Below are 16,720 nucleotides of genomic sequence, written 5' to 3'. Positions count from 1 at the left end.
TCATCAATTCTGGCTATCGAGTAGATTAATTATGTTATTTGATAAATTACTGAAAATACTTTTTTTTGGAAATAATAAGACTGGAGTCTTAGTCTCTTCGGTGGAGAAACATACATGTTATCTGAACTTAATATGAATTTATTTATTTAATTTAATGTGGATCGAAGTGTTTTTTTTCCATCTTATCAGTTCTTATGTAATAATCAAATGGTTTCTCAATATTTTTGGGCCGGTATTACATATACGGATGCCAATTTTCGTTATATAGACGTTTTAAAAGGGAATTTGTATTATTTGCGAAGACTCTTAATATTCTTAGGTATGAATGATCAACGGCTACTTCAGATTCAATTTTGGAAAGTAAAAGATCATTTGTCGGGAAATAACAAGTTTATGTAAGGATGATTGGAACGGGTAAATATGAAGTTTCCATGGATATGCTATGTGTTTGAACGTTAGCTCTCTCTTTTGCAACCGCCTCGGTTGCTTCTTTTGTATCTTTATATTTTATCATCTAAATGTCTTTTCTTCCAAATAAAAAGGATTCATGAGTGTTGCCATTTCTATTATAAACAGCCAACCGATTAAAAAAAAGTTGCAGACTAACTAAACCAATCCACAAATCCAATTTTCCATCTCTTTTCATATTCTAGCTATTATCACAATAAACGGCTATAGAGTGCATGTGAAAGAAATCTTAGCTAACACTACAAATATTTGCATATAATGAATGCTTGAATAAAAAATTCAATTGAGTGTTTTAACTTTTTTTTTAGCTTGCCTCAGAGCATCTCCAATGCAAAACTTAAAAAGAATCTCAATTAGTCTTATTTGTCAAGTTCCGATTGAGACTCTCATTCTTAGGTGACAAAATTAGAGATCATCAATTCTTGCATGTCTTCAATGCAAAACTCTATACTTGTTTTTTCATACATGTGGCATGATTGTTTTTGTAAAGAAAGAATTAGTTATTTTATATGAAGACGTGATTTCTATTGGTTCAAATCAAATACTCACAGGGTATACAAATAGACAATTAGATATATCTTAAGAGCCCTCAAAACGTATTTTTGAAAGAATTTTTGGGTTTATAGCCCAAAAAACGGGCTCTAATAAGACATTTAGTCCTCTCTAATCCTATAAAGGGTTTCAAAACCAAAAAAATAATATAAATGGATATCTAGTCCATTTGGTGTCATCTAGAGAAAAAACACAAATCCCTATAATACCAAATAAATCATAATTCCTAATCTAACCTTCCTCATATATTATAACTGATTTATCTTCAAAATCCATAAAGATCTTCTTCCATTTTTATCTCCCACATTCTCTCTCCAATCACGTTTTTAAACAAAGAAATATATATTATAACTGATTTATCTTCAAAATCCATAAAGATCTTCTTCCATTTTTATCTCCCACATTCCCTCTCCAATCACGTTTCTAAACAAAGAAACGTGATTCATTATTTTCAGTAACCGAAACCTCTTTATTCTCTCTCTCTAAATCCGATTCACATAACAAAACCTCCATTAAACTCAGAAATCTTGTTTCATCTTCATTAGATTGTTTTTCAAACATTCGTCTTCTAATCCAATACACAAGCTCAGAACTCCATTTCCATTTATGTCTCTTCATATCAAGTTAATCAGGTAAAACATAAATCAATATAAGTTTTTGTGATTCCATTTCAGTTTATAGTAGTTGATTCTCTCTCTCTCTACATCTTAATCTACTGAAAATCTTCCATTAAAACAAAGAAATTGTTTCATATTCATTAGAGTTTTTCAAAATCAGTTTCTTAATTGTTTTTCAGGTAAACAAAATTCTTCTTTAATGATTCTGTTTCAAATCGAGTATGTTATTATTGTATTTCTCTCTCTAAAAGTTTCTTTAATGATTTCGATATTGATGAGATAATCCTTCATTACTAATTCCTATAAATCGAGTATACTTATTGTTGCAATCAATCATCATATCAGATATCTTTAGATATGTAGTTTAAACCTAATGATATTCGTACTTTTTCTTCAGATCTGGTTTTCAATCCGTACGGATTTATGAAACGTGGTTTTTTCGTACGGTTCCTCATAACAGAATTAACAGTACATGTACTTTATCGTACATTACCATAATTTATAGTAAATTATGCAAACATCTCCCGTACAATGTTTTTCAAAATGAGAACATGATATATGTATTTTCTGACAAATTATATATACTTTATCACGAATATCATGAATATTATATGGAACATTAATTATGCTTTAATCTCAAAAACAGTACTCGTTTCATTGTTAGAACAACTTCGCTTATATATGTAAATCCCGTGTACTTTGAAATAAATTACATATAATTTACGTAAATGTTCATGTAATTTATTGTAAATAATATACTTTTTTATATAATTTATATGTATTAATCTCTCTCCATTTGTTATCACAGATGGAGTTCCAGGCAGAATCATCAAATCAAAATAAGCAAATCAAACTTGAAATACCCTTGTTCTTGTTACTTGACTTTTTGATTGGCTCCTCGAAATATTTCATAAGAAATGCACACTTGAATGGATCTTGATCATGATTCCTTGGAAAAGCCTCATATTCGGCCCCCTCCATTAGCATTCCAAGCAATAGGGCAACATGGATGGGCACCATTATTAAACAAGAGAAGATTTTGTACGTTTTTTTTGTAACGGAATGTAAACGATGTGTTATGTAAAAGAAATTATGTGTAATGTAAAAGAAATTATGTGTAATTTACTGAACAAGACCCAAATACATTTTATAAATTACGTTGTATACTTGACAAATGATGGTTTATTCGTCATAAATAATACATAATTTACGTATTTATTTCATAATTTGTATTCGATGAGTATTTATGTATGAGTAAAAACGAAAACAAATGCTGCTTTAATGTTCCCAGAAAAATATACTATATCCAAAACCAAAAGTTAAGTGAGAGAAAGTGACATATATGTTTTGTATATTATTCCCCAAATCACGCTAAATTGATCCTAGATTATATACTATTTCCAAATCTGAAAGTTAAGTGAGAGAAAATTGTTTTGAATCGAAAAAAAATTTACATAATAAGATAGAGAAAATTGATTTGGTTTCCAAATCTATAAAGAAGAGAGAGAAAATTGATTTGGAAATATCCGTGGTGATGACGTATTGGTTTTGGTTAGGATTTTGGTTTCTGATTGATTCGGATAATAGGAAAGAGAAAATTTGATTTCCAAATCTGTTTAGAGGAGAGAGAAATTATGATTTGTTGCTAATAAATCTCCATATTTTTTGCTAATAAATCTCCATATTAAATTTGTAAAGAAGAGAGAGAAAATTGATTTGCAAAAGTTTGGATTTTGTTTCTAAACAGATTATAGAAGAGAGAGAAAATTTCGTGAGAATCTATCAATTTTTTCCTAAATTTATCCTAAAATCAAGGTACATTAAACCGTTTGAAAATTTTGCCCGGCCCCACATATTAAAATCCCGCGAAAAACGACTGGGACATGGAAGGAATTATGTAATATATATTAAGGGTTTTTAGTCCCAAGAGCAAAAGGACTAAAAATCCATTTTTTGAGAAGATTGAACCCTAAATCTTTTTTGAACATTATTTTGGGCTATATACCCACGGACCCTTTTTGAAATCTTAGTTGTTTACGGTCGAAAATGATTTTCCAAAAAAAACTCGAAAAGTCCTATGTGGCACTTCGAATTTTTAAGATCGAGTTTTGCATTGGAGAGGATCTTAAACTGTATTCTTTTTATTTGAAATTTGTCAGCGGGTTGAAGGGACCCTACCCTTTACACAGAAACATTAAACCAATAAAGAAATAAACCAACTATCCAGAAAAGGGAAACAAAAAAATCGAGAACAAGTAAACAAGAAATTCAATGACCCCTAACTCTTATTATACCTGTTTGTCTTCCTTCACAATCTTTTCTAATTCTTCTGGTAACACATTTGAACTCATTTCCTTATAGCCTGAATCTGGTTTCAGTTTAGAAAGGTAATCGGCCGCTTGATTTATTTCGCGATACACGTGTATAATTGTGCAATCATCCATACTATTCCATATAGTCCGTATCTCTCTGACTAATCTTGTGTTCTGCCATGGTGGCTCTCTCTTGGTTTGTGATAAAATAAGAACAGCTAGTGAAGAGTCTGTAGCAATACGAACTTGTCTCTTGCCAAATTTATTTGCTAACTGTAGTCCTAACCGTATCCCCTGCAGTTCGTGTGTTATAACCGAACATCTTTGTGCACGGGCAGCTGCCGCCACAATAACATCACCTCGGTCATTTCTAAGTATGGCGCCATAACCACCTGAATTAGCATCAAAAGCACCATCCGTGTTATCTTAAACTGTATTCATCTCCATTCTCCAACACAAAAATTAATAAAAACATCTGAAAGATTTTGTGTCCAATATCAGTATAGGATATCTAATTAGTTTTAGATTTCCAGCCGATATGACAAAATAAAGATCCTCGCATGTCTAAAGTGATAGAGATGGGACCCCCAAATTCAAATTTGAGATCCCCAACCCCTCCAGCCTAGGAGCCCCACCTTCCTGGACTCCCAGCCCCAATAATGACCGTTGGGGACTTCCCCAACAGTTATAATTGAGCGGATCCCCAAAAAAAGGGGATCCACCCGATAGTTTTCCATTTTTTCTTTTAATTTTTTTTAAATTAATTGTTTTTTTTAAATGCTAATTGTTTGAAATCATTTCTTTTTCGATTGTTTCTCCATTTTTTTCCATTTTTATCTTTTCATAATTCTCTCTCTTTCTCTAGAATAATATCAAATTTTTTGTCTTGTATTTGAAATTAATAATATTTTATAGTCGAAAACTGAAATCAAAATTCCATACACGTATATTGCACACGTACATAATTTGAACTTGGGAGTCCGACATTAGAGTTGAAAAAAATCGAGGGATCCCTAAATTCGTGGGCTCCAAAATTGAGAACCCGAACCCCTATATTGGACTTGCCCAAAGGATCTCCAATACAAATCTACAAAATTATTTTATTTACATGATATGATTATTTTGGTAAATAATTATTCTAAAGATTTAGGAAAGAGTGTTTCTATTGGATAATTCAATATATTCTAAGATGACGCTCTAGAAATAGAATGTGCTCTCGAGATCAAAACCTTAAATACAATATGTGATACGTAAAATTTCTTAGATTGAGTGTTACTGGAATATGTTTATATAGTAAAACTCCTCATTTTTTTTTCACAACTTTTAAGAAATCCATACTCAAAATGGTGTCATTACTTCATCATTTTCTCCATCTCTCTTCACCAAATATATTTCTTGTTCTTGTTGTTATCTCTATGTCGTTAAATCATCAAACAAATCTCATTCATTTCGCCAGCGCGTACAATTCCCATATGGAAGAACTCTGTACATACTCAAACCAACCAGTTCTTTGTTATGACTGTTTAACATCAAATCCTAAGAGCAAAACTGATGAACAGGATAAAACACTCACTCAAATTGCGAACAACTGTACACGAGTTGATGCAAACAAACTACTGGTTGAAGCTAAAAACTACAGGCGCGACGTGGGCGAAAAGGAACCAATGAAAACTATTGCTGAGACTTGTGTCTATAATTATGAGAATATTACTTATAGTTTGGCAAATGTGGTTCAACCTTTGCTAGAAAATGAAAATTATGTTCCTGCTTGGCAATTAGTGAGGATTGATTTGGTAGAGACCTTGAGCGTATGTATTGATTCTTTTCATGAAGTTCCAGATGTTCCAGTACCAGATGGGATTTTGGCTGGAACTAATGCTGTAAGAGATCTACTCGAAGTGATGAATGGGATCCTGTATTATCTTTACAGGACCGCCTAATTAGTAGATTGGATTATATTAATTTTATGTGATATGTTAATCGTTTTTTATTATAAATTAGATAATATAAATTATGTAAAATTCTTCATGAACAAATATCGATCCACTATGAAAGTGCGGATTTTGGGACGGATTATTTTGCACAGCATACATGAACGCTGATTTTGGGACAAGATTCTCACATTCCGTTGAAAATAATATGTAATAGCCAAGGGTTCCTCCTTTAACTGTCAAGAAAAGATCATGGTGCCACTAGTTAAGTGTTTGCAGGGAATATTATCCCCGAAATTCGTTGGAGAATGTCTTATTTCCAATGGAATATATATGGATAAAATCCGTTGGAAAATATAATCTTTTGCAGATGTATTGGGCAGAAAAAGTATTTCCTACGCCACTATTTTTGACAAATTTCCAATGGTTCAGATGAATGTTCCTATTTGGGGCGCTTTTGTACTAGAAAATACTCATCATTTTTCAGTGACCTTTACAATTTTTTCTTATTAGATAAATATGAACATATCAATTATCTCTTCATCCTATGGGTCACAATTGTTTTTCCTCTGTATAAATAATAACGTCATCCCAAAACTGAAACGATCGTAGAAGGAAAATAATACCTAATGAAGCTTTTCTTATTTCTAAGAATTTGTCGTTAAAATTAATTATTTTCATGATTTTCTCACCAAGTATCATTTTCCCAATCTTTAAGATTTTAACTAAGACTCCCAATCTTTTTTACTTGATTTACTACTATTTCAGATTCAATTTTTAAAAAAAGATCACATCATTTGTCCAAAAATATTGAGTAACATAGGGATATTTGAAAAGGGTATATGAAGATTTCATGAATCTTGTCATTATTTTTAGTACTGAAAGGTCAACCAATCAACAAAATCATATTCAAAATGGTATCACATTTTCATCATCTTCTCCATCACCCTTCTTCACCAATCATACTTCTTGTTCTCTTCCTCCTCTCATTCAATCATCAAACAAATCAAATTATTCATTTCGTCAACGCTGACACTTCACATCTCCAAAAACTTTGTGATAAAACAGAACAATCAACAACTTGTTTTGATTGTTTAAAATCAAACCCTAGTAGTACAACTGCAGTCTGCAGATGATAAAGGACTCACTCTTATTGCCAAAGATTGTACACAAGTTGATGCCGGAAAACTACTCGTCGAAGCTTCACATTACCTGCACCTAGTCGGGAATTCGGAACCTCTCAAGACTATTGCTGCTGATTGTGTCAAGGATTTTGATAGTGTTAGATATGGTTTAGGAACTGTGGTTCAAACATCTATAGAAAGTGGAGATTACGGCCAAGCTAAGGAGTATATGAGCAAAACAATCATAGCTAACATAAACAATTGTATTAATTCGTGTAAAAAAGTTCCAAATGTTCCATTTCCACCAGGGATTTTGGCTGGAACTAATGCTGTATTTCCTCTACTCAAAGTGACAATTAGGTTGGTTGATTATCTTATTAGTGGTAAGTAGATTAGATTATGTTCTTCTTTGCTAAATCACAGCACATATAAAGTTTTCTTTGCTATATATCCCTTCTTATGTTATGACTAATTAATTATGATTAGATGATGATATTGGTATTTTAAGTTTGGCTTATTTTATTTTATTTTTTGTTGCAAAAGTTTGGCTTATTAAGTCACTGTCTCAGGCGTCCGGGCCGTATTTTTAATGTCAGTCGGGGTATTAGGCAGGACGATCCGTTTTCTCCGTTTCTATTTGCCATTGCCATGGAAGGTCTTAGTCGCCTGTTAGAGAAGAATTTCAATGATTCCTCTTTTATAGGTTTTCCCATTCCTCACTCGAACATCCCTATCAAACATCTCCTTTTCGTTGATGACTGTATCATTTTCGGGCAAAACTCTCTTGAGAATATCTTCAACCTTAAACAAATTCTTAAGGAATTCAGTGAGGCTTCTGGCCAAATGATCAGCTACGCGAAATCGAACATTTTCTTCTCTAAGAACTCGCACCCTAAATTCAAACGCATGATTATTAGAGAACTTAAGGGCCATTAATCGTCTTCTGGTGATAAGTATCAGGGCACTAACCTCTTCATTGATCTTAATAAGAAACAGGCCTTTAACTCTCTCCTTACTCAGATAAAAAACAAACTTGCCAAATGGCAAACCAATCTCCTCTCGCAGGCTAGCCGCTCCGTAGTTCTCTCCACTGTCGCAGCGGCTGTTCCCCGATACCAAATGCAGTGGTTTGCCCTACCCAAAGGGATTAGTGACAGTATTGAGTCTATTCAAAGGACTTTCTGGTGGGGAAAATCCAAAACATTCCATACCATCAACTGGCAATCTATATGCAAACCTCGCAAACTTGGTGGGCTCGGTCTTCGTCTGCCTCATCTTAATAACCAAGCTTTTCTTCACAAACTTAACTGGCGCCTCATCAATAACCCGAATGCTATTTGGGTTCAAGTGCTTAAAGGGAAATATTTTCATAATTCCCATAAACCCAAACCCCCCAAAAACCATCAATCTTGGACGTGGAAATCTATCTCTAAACATTACCATCAGATTGAGACTCTTATCTTCTGGAATATTAACAAAGGCGAGCATATCAATATATGGGCTGATTATTGGATACCGAATCATCCACCCCCCATTACGAACTATAACGGTTGTACTTTGGAAAAGGTATCTCAACTTATTACGTATGGAATGTGGAATTTAAATGTCATTAATACTTGTTTTAATAATGATATATGCAGTGTCATTCTCAGCATCAACATTAATCCTGACCAAGAGGATAAAGCCATCTGGACGCTGACTAAATCTGGTAATTGCTCACTCAAATCTATGTATAACTATTTAAGAACTAATATAGTGTACACGATACACGATCAGATGGACTGGTTCTTTATATGGAATATGAATACACTTCCTCGCATAAAACTATTTCTCTGGAAATGTTGCACTAACAGCTACCGATGAAAGCAAAAATTGGCAGATTTATTGATAATAATTACTCATGTGTTAATTGTAATGAGGATGAGACTCTTGACCATGTGATGCTGCATTGCACTTTCGCAAAAGCAATTTGGTTTCACTATCAAGTTAGAACGGATCATATCACTACTACTATACAGTGGATTCAACAATGGAAACCTCTAGAGGAAGAAATAATAAACCTATATGTTAAAATTTTATGGTTTATTTGGAAAGCACGATGTGAGAATTGCTTTACGACGAATAAGCAAAATCCCTCACAAATGATCGAGAGAATTAACAATACTACGACCACACCACTCAAGAATGAGTCCAGTATTACAACTAAATACAGAGAAAAAACGAAGATTCAAACATGGAGTCCTCCATCGACACCATTCTTAAAGATCAACGTCGACGCCTCCTTTGTTAGTCTCAATGAACCGGCTGGGATTGGATGCATTATCCGAGATGCAGAGGCAAACTTTATAATAGCGGCAGCGGATACCGTACGCGGACAACACGCAGAGGAATGTGAAAGCTTGGCTATATTATCTGGTCTTTTATGGGTGATTCAACTACAAATCTCTCATGTGCAATTAGAAAGCGACAATCAAACATTAATTCTATCTCTCAATGGCAATGGAGGAGGGATTCACTGGCAGTCACAAAGAATCATCCACCAGATTAAAGACATCAAGGACAAATTCACAGGAATAATCTTTTCTCATGTGTCTAGAATTTGCAATACTCATGCAGATGCTTTAGCTAAATGGGGTCGTACACATTGTCAAAAGAAAATTTGGAATGATGTTCCCTCTTTTATTTCTGATGTTTAGTTGGTCTGTAATTGACGTTTGTTTTAAATGGAATTTCTGTTCACAAAAAAAAAAAGTCACGGTCTCTTATCTCAACAAAGAAAAAAAAAAGTCACTGTCTCTTTTCTTTCAACAAAAAAAAAGTCACTATCTCTTTTAGCTAGCTACAGGGCCGCTTCTAACCTTAACAAAAAAAAATACTGGGCCACTTCTATCCATATAATTTTTGTTATATAAAAAAAACAGTAGATAAAAAAAATCACAAAAAATATTACACTTTAAAAAGTGGTGCTAAATGGCCTGAAAAACGAGACTGACCACAGGCAGAATGTTTTTGGAGAGAGAAATGATTCGTCCAATGGGAGTCAGCCACAACCAACCAGTACCACATCAGTTGTCAGTATGTGATCAACCTACTTTTTTTTTTATCCGAACATCAATTTTGGTCAACCTAGGAATCTCACTATTGGAGGTGTTCGTAGTATTCATACCTTGTTGTTCCGGATTCTTGACTCAGGCCCACAAATCATCTAGGCCCAAACCCACCTCCTCTAAACTCCGTCTATTTACTCATGTTTTTCCCTCTAAAGGCATTTTTTATAAGAATAGGTTCTATTAAAATTCTTCAAAAAAATACAACGGTTCTACCAAATCTTTTTCGGGCTAGTATTTGATTTTTGAGAAAAAATAGAAAATTCTAATTTTTAGTTGGTTGTGTTTTATTTTTATTTTATTTGTACTTCTTATTTTTCATTTAAAGATGGTATGTCACACAGAGGTAGAGAGTTAAAGCCATGGAAGACTGAAATGTCTAATGAGAACAATTTTAAATGAAATGAAAATGTGATTACTATAATCAAGATGTGCTTAGCATATGCATTTTGCACTACCAATATATGATTAAAATATGGGGAATGTATTCAATTATTTCTAACAAATATTAGTTAATATTGTATGGTTATTTTCCAAATGGCCCCCTACTTTATGATTAGCTTCTCGCGTAGCTCACTATTTTATCGATTGGCCTCATTTTCACGTTGCCGTCACATGTCCGTTAATTTTTTTTTCTTTCCCAAAACTATCCTTCCGTGTTGTCATCTCTCTCTCTCCTCCATCTCATCACCCCTCTCTGCCACGTCGTCCCTCTCGCCACCTCATCATCTGCTCCGATAAAGTCGCCGACCGACCAAAATTTCCGACGACCGACCAGCGACTTCATACTTAAAAAAAAAACTTTCTCTCTCTTCTTCTCCTTCCTTCTTCTTCTTGTTCTCTTATCTTTCCTCCTTTTCTCCCTCCTCTCTTTTTCGCTCTCTTCTTCTCTCTTCTCACTCTCTCTACATTCTGGCCGCGAAGGAGGGAGCCCTTCGCCGACCGTCAGTCTGGGAAAACCGGACCGCAGGAAAACGCAAATCTACGAGGTCGGAAGCGGGACTGCTTGCTCTTTCACCGGAGATGGAAGAAGAAGGAACGAGAAAGAAGAAGAAAGATATTTTTTATGGTTGCCGGCCGAAGATCCGTCGGTGGACAATCTCCGACCTGCGTCAACCTAACGGCGTTAATTGTGCCGTTAGGTCAAACATTAGTTGAGACATTGCCTTCTTTGCATACATTGCCTCTAATCATTTTAAGAATTGCGTTTAGCAAGTTTGTCTGTAATAAGTTTGGACATTGCCTGTAAAACCTTCCAAGAGAAAAAAAAAAAAGGGCTTTCATTTGTTATTGGGCCTATCAAACGTGATCTAGCATTGATATTAGTTTAACTTTATATCAATTGACAATGACTAAAGAAACCTAAAAATATAGTTTTTGTTGGAATAACCTCTTTTTTTCAAATATCACATAATTCATGTCACATGGGTACTACAAGATAAACATGAATGTGACATGACATAATGTAGTCCCCCTTCCACACTAATGCAGAAACAAATCCCAAAATGAAACCAAAAAATATTGTAAACAACTTTTTGGTTGTTGATTGTCTAGGCCAAATATGAAACTTCAACTTTAGAAAGATTTTTGCTTATTTTGTTTTAATTTCAACTATTTTTTTTTTTTTATGAAATTTAATTTCAAATATTTACTAGACCTTTTTTTTCCTTGCAATAAGACTTTTATTCAAGATGGCCAGAGGTAGATATTTTACTTGATCAATTTATTTTACTAACTAGTTATGGTTCGAAATTATGGTTTCGATTGAAGTATGGAACAGATATACTCTGTGGTACGAAGATACCACGACCTGTTTGTTATTCAAGTAATTGTTACCAACTGTTTGTGTATTCTGTTCAACAAAAAAAAAAACTGTTTGTGTATTCTTATTGTTTTGAAAATCTAACCTTCAAATAGTTATCCATTTATTCTTAGTTCTTTTTTGGACTTTTCAACTATAATCATTTTTTAAGGTATGATTTAAACATGAAATCCAGATTGAGTTGGTATTATGGAAGTTGTAGTGGTCGGTGGGTCACAGTGAAATGTTTGGAGTTGCATAAAGTTTTGAAGGAACCCGTGACAACCAGACGTGGGGTTTAATTTTCATGTCGTACAAGCTAAAATAAACCAAGTGAAAGGAGAAGAGAAAACTCATAAATTCTGCAAACCTGAAAATTTCTTACAGTCTGCTTGGGTGAAGAAATCCACGTTAAAAAACTAACAAAAAGTAGGATTTGGGAAGACCTATGTTGAGATATGTGATATATGAGACCAGGGATGGATGCAGGATTTCGACTTAGGGGTGCAAAACCTTATACAGTACCCAATGTGCCAGTGGGTGCTTGGTGTCCGAGACAGACGGCCAAGCTGCCGAATTTAGTTGGACGGGAACAGACAAAAGACTCTAACTGGCACTCCGCTCGAGTCCGACCGATAAGCCCGACCGATTGATATATTTGACTTACTTCAACATTTTAATCGTATATAGATAGTTATAACCAAGTAATATAGTTAGCATTTAGACTACACACTTACATGTATATGCATGAAAAGATGATGTTTCTTATATATAAAACTGTGTATCTCTTTCTTCTGTTTACGATGTAGGACTATATTTTATGGGCTTTGCTTGGGTGAAATCTTAATGAATATTGTTCATGGACACTCAAGTAAAAAAATGTAAACACTCTGCTCGAATCGGACCGGTCCAGTGCCCTGATTGCCCAAAAATTTAGGCGGGCGCGGGTGGGCAACAAACAACCAAACTTTGTCAAGTGTCTGCCTTATTTGTCCGAATGGACAATTTTCGCCCGGTCCGAAAGAGTAAGTCACCATAGACTACTCATCTAGACCATTTCTACCCCTACCCAGGGGGTCATTTCCCTTGATGTCATCTTTCCATCTAAAAGTTCAATTGAATTTTACAAAAGTAATTAAGAAATAATAAAATGCCGAAACTAGGTTGGTTCTTTGCCAATTGCAAGAAAAATATAGGCCGCGGCTTTGGGGAATAAAGAAAATCCTCCGGAAAATAAATTCTCGAGGGAATCCAGATTTTTTTTGAAAATTCTCCGGGGAATAAATTTTTATAGGGAATACAGAATACATTTTTTTGAAAGTTCTCCTCCATCTCATCTGTTCTCTCTGCCACTTCATCTTCTCGCCACCTCATCATCTTCTCCGGCGAAGGTCGCCGGCAGGCCATTTTCCGGCCGGCGACCTTCAACAAAAAACAAAAAAAAATTTCTCTTCCTCTCTCTCTCTAACACTCCGGCGAAGGTCTCCCTTCGCCAGAGTGTTAGAGAGAGAGAGAGAGGAAGAGAGAAAAAAAAATTATGTTTGAAGGTCGCCGGCCGGAAAACTGGTCGGCCGGCGACCTTCGCCGGAGAAGATGATGAGGTGGCGAGAAGATGAGGTGGTAGAGAGAGGTGATGAGATGAAGGAGCCTTTTTTTATAGCATCTTCTAAAATTAGAAGCCCCTTAGCAATAAAAAAGAAACATAAAAGTCAATCTTATTTGACTAGTTTTAAGAAAAGTCTTTATTCCCCGGAGAATTTTCTTTATTCCCCAAAGCCGCGACCAAAATATATGGCCACAACTCACTCCAATCCTCAAACACATGACGCATCCATCTCTATCTCTAAAAAATTTCTTTGTCTAAAAATCTCTGCAACCCTTTCGATGTAGCCATTAATAATCACAACTTCAACGTTAAAGAAATCAAACCTAAACTAACTGTCAAGAATCATAATTAATCCATCACTAACCAGCAGGGGTGGCCCGTGACCAAAGCCACCAAAGCGGTCGATTTGGGCCCCATATAATCAAGGGCTTCATGTTTCCTAATTTGTATGTAATTTTCGAAAAATTAATTATATTTTAAATCAATTTCAAACACAATTTAAGTTGTAGCTTGGTGGTAAAGGGTTTAGATCTTAAATGAAAGGTCAAGGGTTCGATTCCTACCATTTGCATTGCTTATATTTTACTTAATTTTTTTTTCTAATATCCATTGTATGGGAGCCCAAATTTTTGGTTTCGCATGGGCCCCTGATATACTAGGGCCGGCCCTGCTAACCAGAAGTCATATGAAGAAACATAGAGAGAGTAATTGTTTAAATGAAGACTAAACCTGTTAGAATATAGCAGTTTTGCTATTATGTAAAGTTGTTAATTATTGTAATATTCATGAATAGGGAAGTTTCCCATTATCCCTAAATTACTTCTATATGTAAATCCCATGTAAACCTATAAATACTTGTGTAAATCAATGAATAAAACACACAGAGAAATCTTCTAACGTATCTCTCTCTCTTTCTTGTCTTCTCTCTTTGTGTTCAAGCTATTATTATTATTCAAGAGGTATTTCCCTCTTCACATGGTATAAGAGCCAATTCAGTTTTTTTTAATAATCAATTTCTTCTATCATGACTACTACTGAAGTCGACTCTGGAGACTATACTCCTCATTCTCCACCTAATCCGGTGTTTAACGTTCATCACTCTGACTCACCAACTACTATTCTCATCACTCCATTATTAACCGGAGATAACTATGCCTCTTGGTCAAGAGCCATGAAGATGGCTCTTCGGGCAAAAGATAAATTCGGGTTTGTAGATGGTTATATTCTCAAACCCACTTCTCCAAATCAATTACACTCATGGGGAAGGTGTAATGATCTTGTTAGTAGTTGGATTATCAATTCCATTGCTCCGGATATTCGGTCTTCCGTTTTATACGATGAAAGTGCCGCCGATATTTGGCGTAATCTTTATGAAAGGTTTTTACAAACCAATGCCCCCAAAATTTATCAATAGAAACGGGCAATTTCATCCTTCAAACAAGAAGGACATGATGTCTCCTCCTATTTTACTCAACTCAAAACTCTACAAGATGAGTTACAATCCCTTATGGTAATCGATCCATGTATTTGTGGTCAAGGAAATCGTTACTTGATCGTACTAATCAAGAACGTGCTATGGAATTTCTTCAAGGGCTTCATGACCGTTTTTCGACAATTCGAAGTCAAATTTTGTTAATGGATCCTTTTCCTTCAATCTTAAAGATTCATTCTCTTGTCAAACAAGAAGAAATCCAACAAAATATCATGGCCGCTACTTCCAATCCACCGGAAGACGCCACCCTTGCAACATACAACAATGATCAACGAAATTTTCGAATGGAGAAACCAAACGCTCAACGTCCTAAACGAGCTCGTCCCTTTTGTGACTATTGTCAACAACATGGCCACGTCCGGGCTACATGTTATCAATTAAACGGTTATCCAAACTGTTCCAACTCGGGTGCTCGGCCAAATCGCCCACCATGACTGACCGGTCCACTTGCCGTCACCGTAACCGAGACGGTTGATCCTCCAACGGGAGCACCTCTAGCCACCTCATTAACTCAAGAGGAATATCAAGGTCTTCTTTCACTTCTCGATCACCAACGCCATTCTAACGGCAATCCCAATCCTACTCAAGGATCTACCGACGCAGGTATTAACTTTACAGGTATTCAATTCCTCTCTTCTCCTTGGGTTATTGATTCCGGTGCCGCCAAAGATATATGTAGTTCTTTATCTCGTTTCTCACATTATGTTGATGCTGCACCTCAATGTTTTGTCCGTTTACCGGACGGTAAACCTATTCAAGTACGTCACATTGGAACGATTGTTTTCAATTCAAATTTAATTCTCAAAAACGTTTTACATGTTCCGGAATTTAACATCAATTTAATTTCTGTCTCCCAACTCACCAATTCTCTTCGATGTTTAGTAACATTCGATTTTTGTTCATGTGTCTTTCAAGACCCAGTGACGAAAACGAGGATTGGACTTGGTGATCTCCATGAAGGACTATACTTTCTCCGCACGGATATTAGGATTTGTTCCTTTTCAATTTCTAGTAATAGTCTATATAATAAAGATATTTTCGATATTTGGCATTGGCGCCTCGGACATCCTTCTTCTTCTATTTTTAAGTCTTTAATTTCAAGAACTCAATGTATGAAATCAGTTTCATTCAATAAAAATCCGTGCGAAATTTGTCCCTTGTCCAAATTTACACGTTTATCTTTTCCGTTAAGCAATTCTACTTCTTCTCGTCCCTTTGAATTAATTCATGCGGATTTATGGAGACCTTTCTCCGTCCCCTCAAACTCTGGTTGTCGTTATTTCTTAACTTTAGTGGACGATTTTACTCATTGCACTTGGATTTTTTTAATGTCACATAAATCCAACACTACTCAATTTCTCAAGAATTTTTCTAATTATATATCAACTCAATTTGATTCTTCCATCTTCAATTTACAATCCGGACAAGGAACGATTCCTATTCTGAAAATTCAATCAATCTGATCTGATAATGGTATGGAATTTATGAATCATGAACTTCAATCATGGTTCCGTAAGAAGGGCATTATTCATCAAACTAGTTGCCCTCATACTCCTCAACAGAATGGCATCGTCGAAAGAAAACATCGACACATTCTGGAAGTAGCACGCTCCTTACGTCTTCAAGCCCATCTCCCAATTTCCTTTTGGGGTGAATGTGTTCTAACGGCGGTATATCTCATCAACAAATTGTCAACACCAACATTACAAG

The sequence above is a fragment of the Eschscholzia californica genome, unplaced genomic scaffold, assembly GCF_041429995.1.
Source record: "Eschscholzia californica isolate CP2 unplaced genomic scaffold, dmEscCali1.0.p SCAF_3, whole genome shotgun sequence".
NCBI classification, from domain to species: Eukaryota; Viridiplantae; Streptophyta; class Magnoliopsida; order Ranunculales; family Papaveraceae; genus Eschscholzia; species Eschscholzia californica.
Note: the sequence above shows the minus strand (reverse complement) of the source record.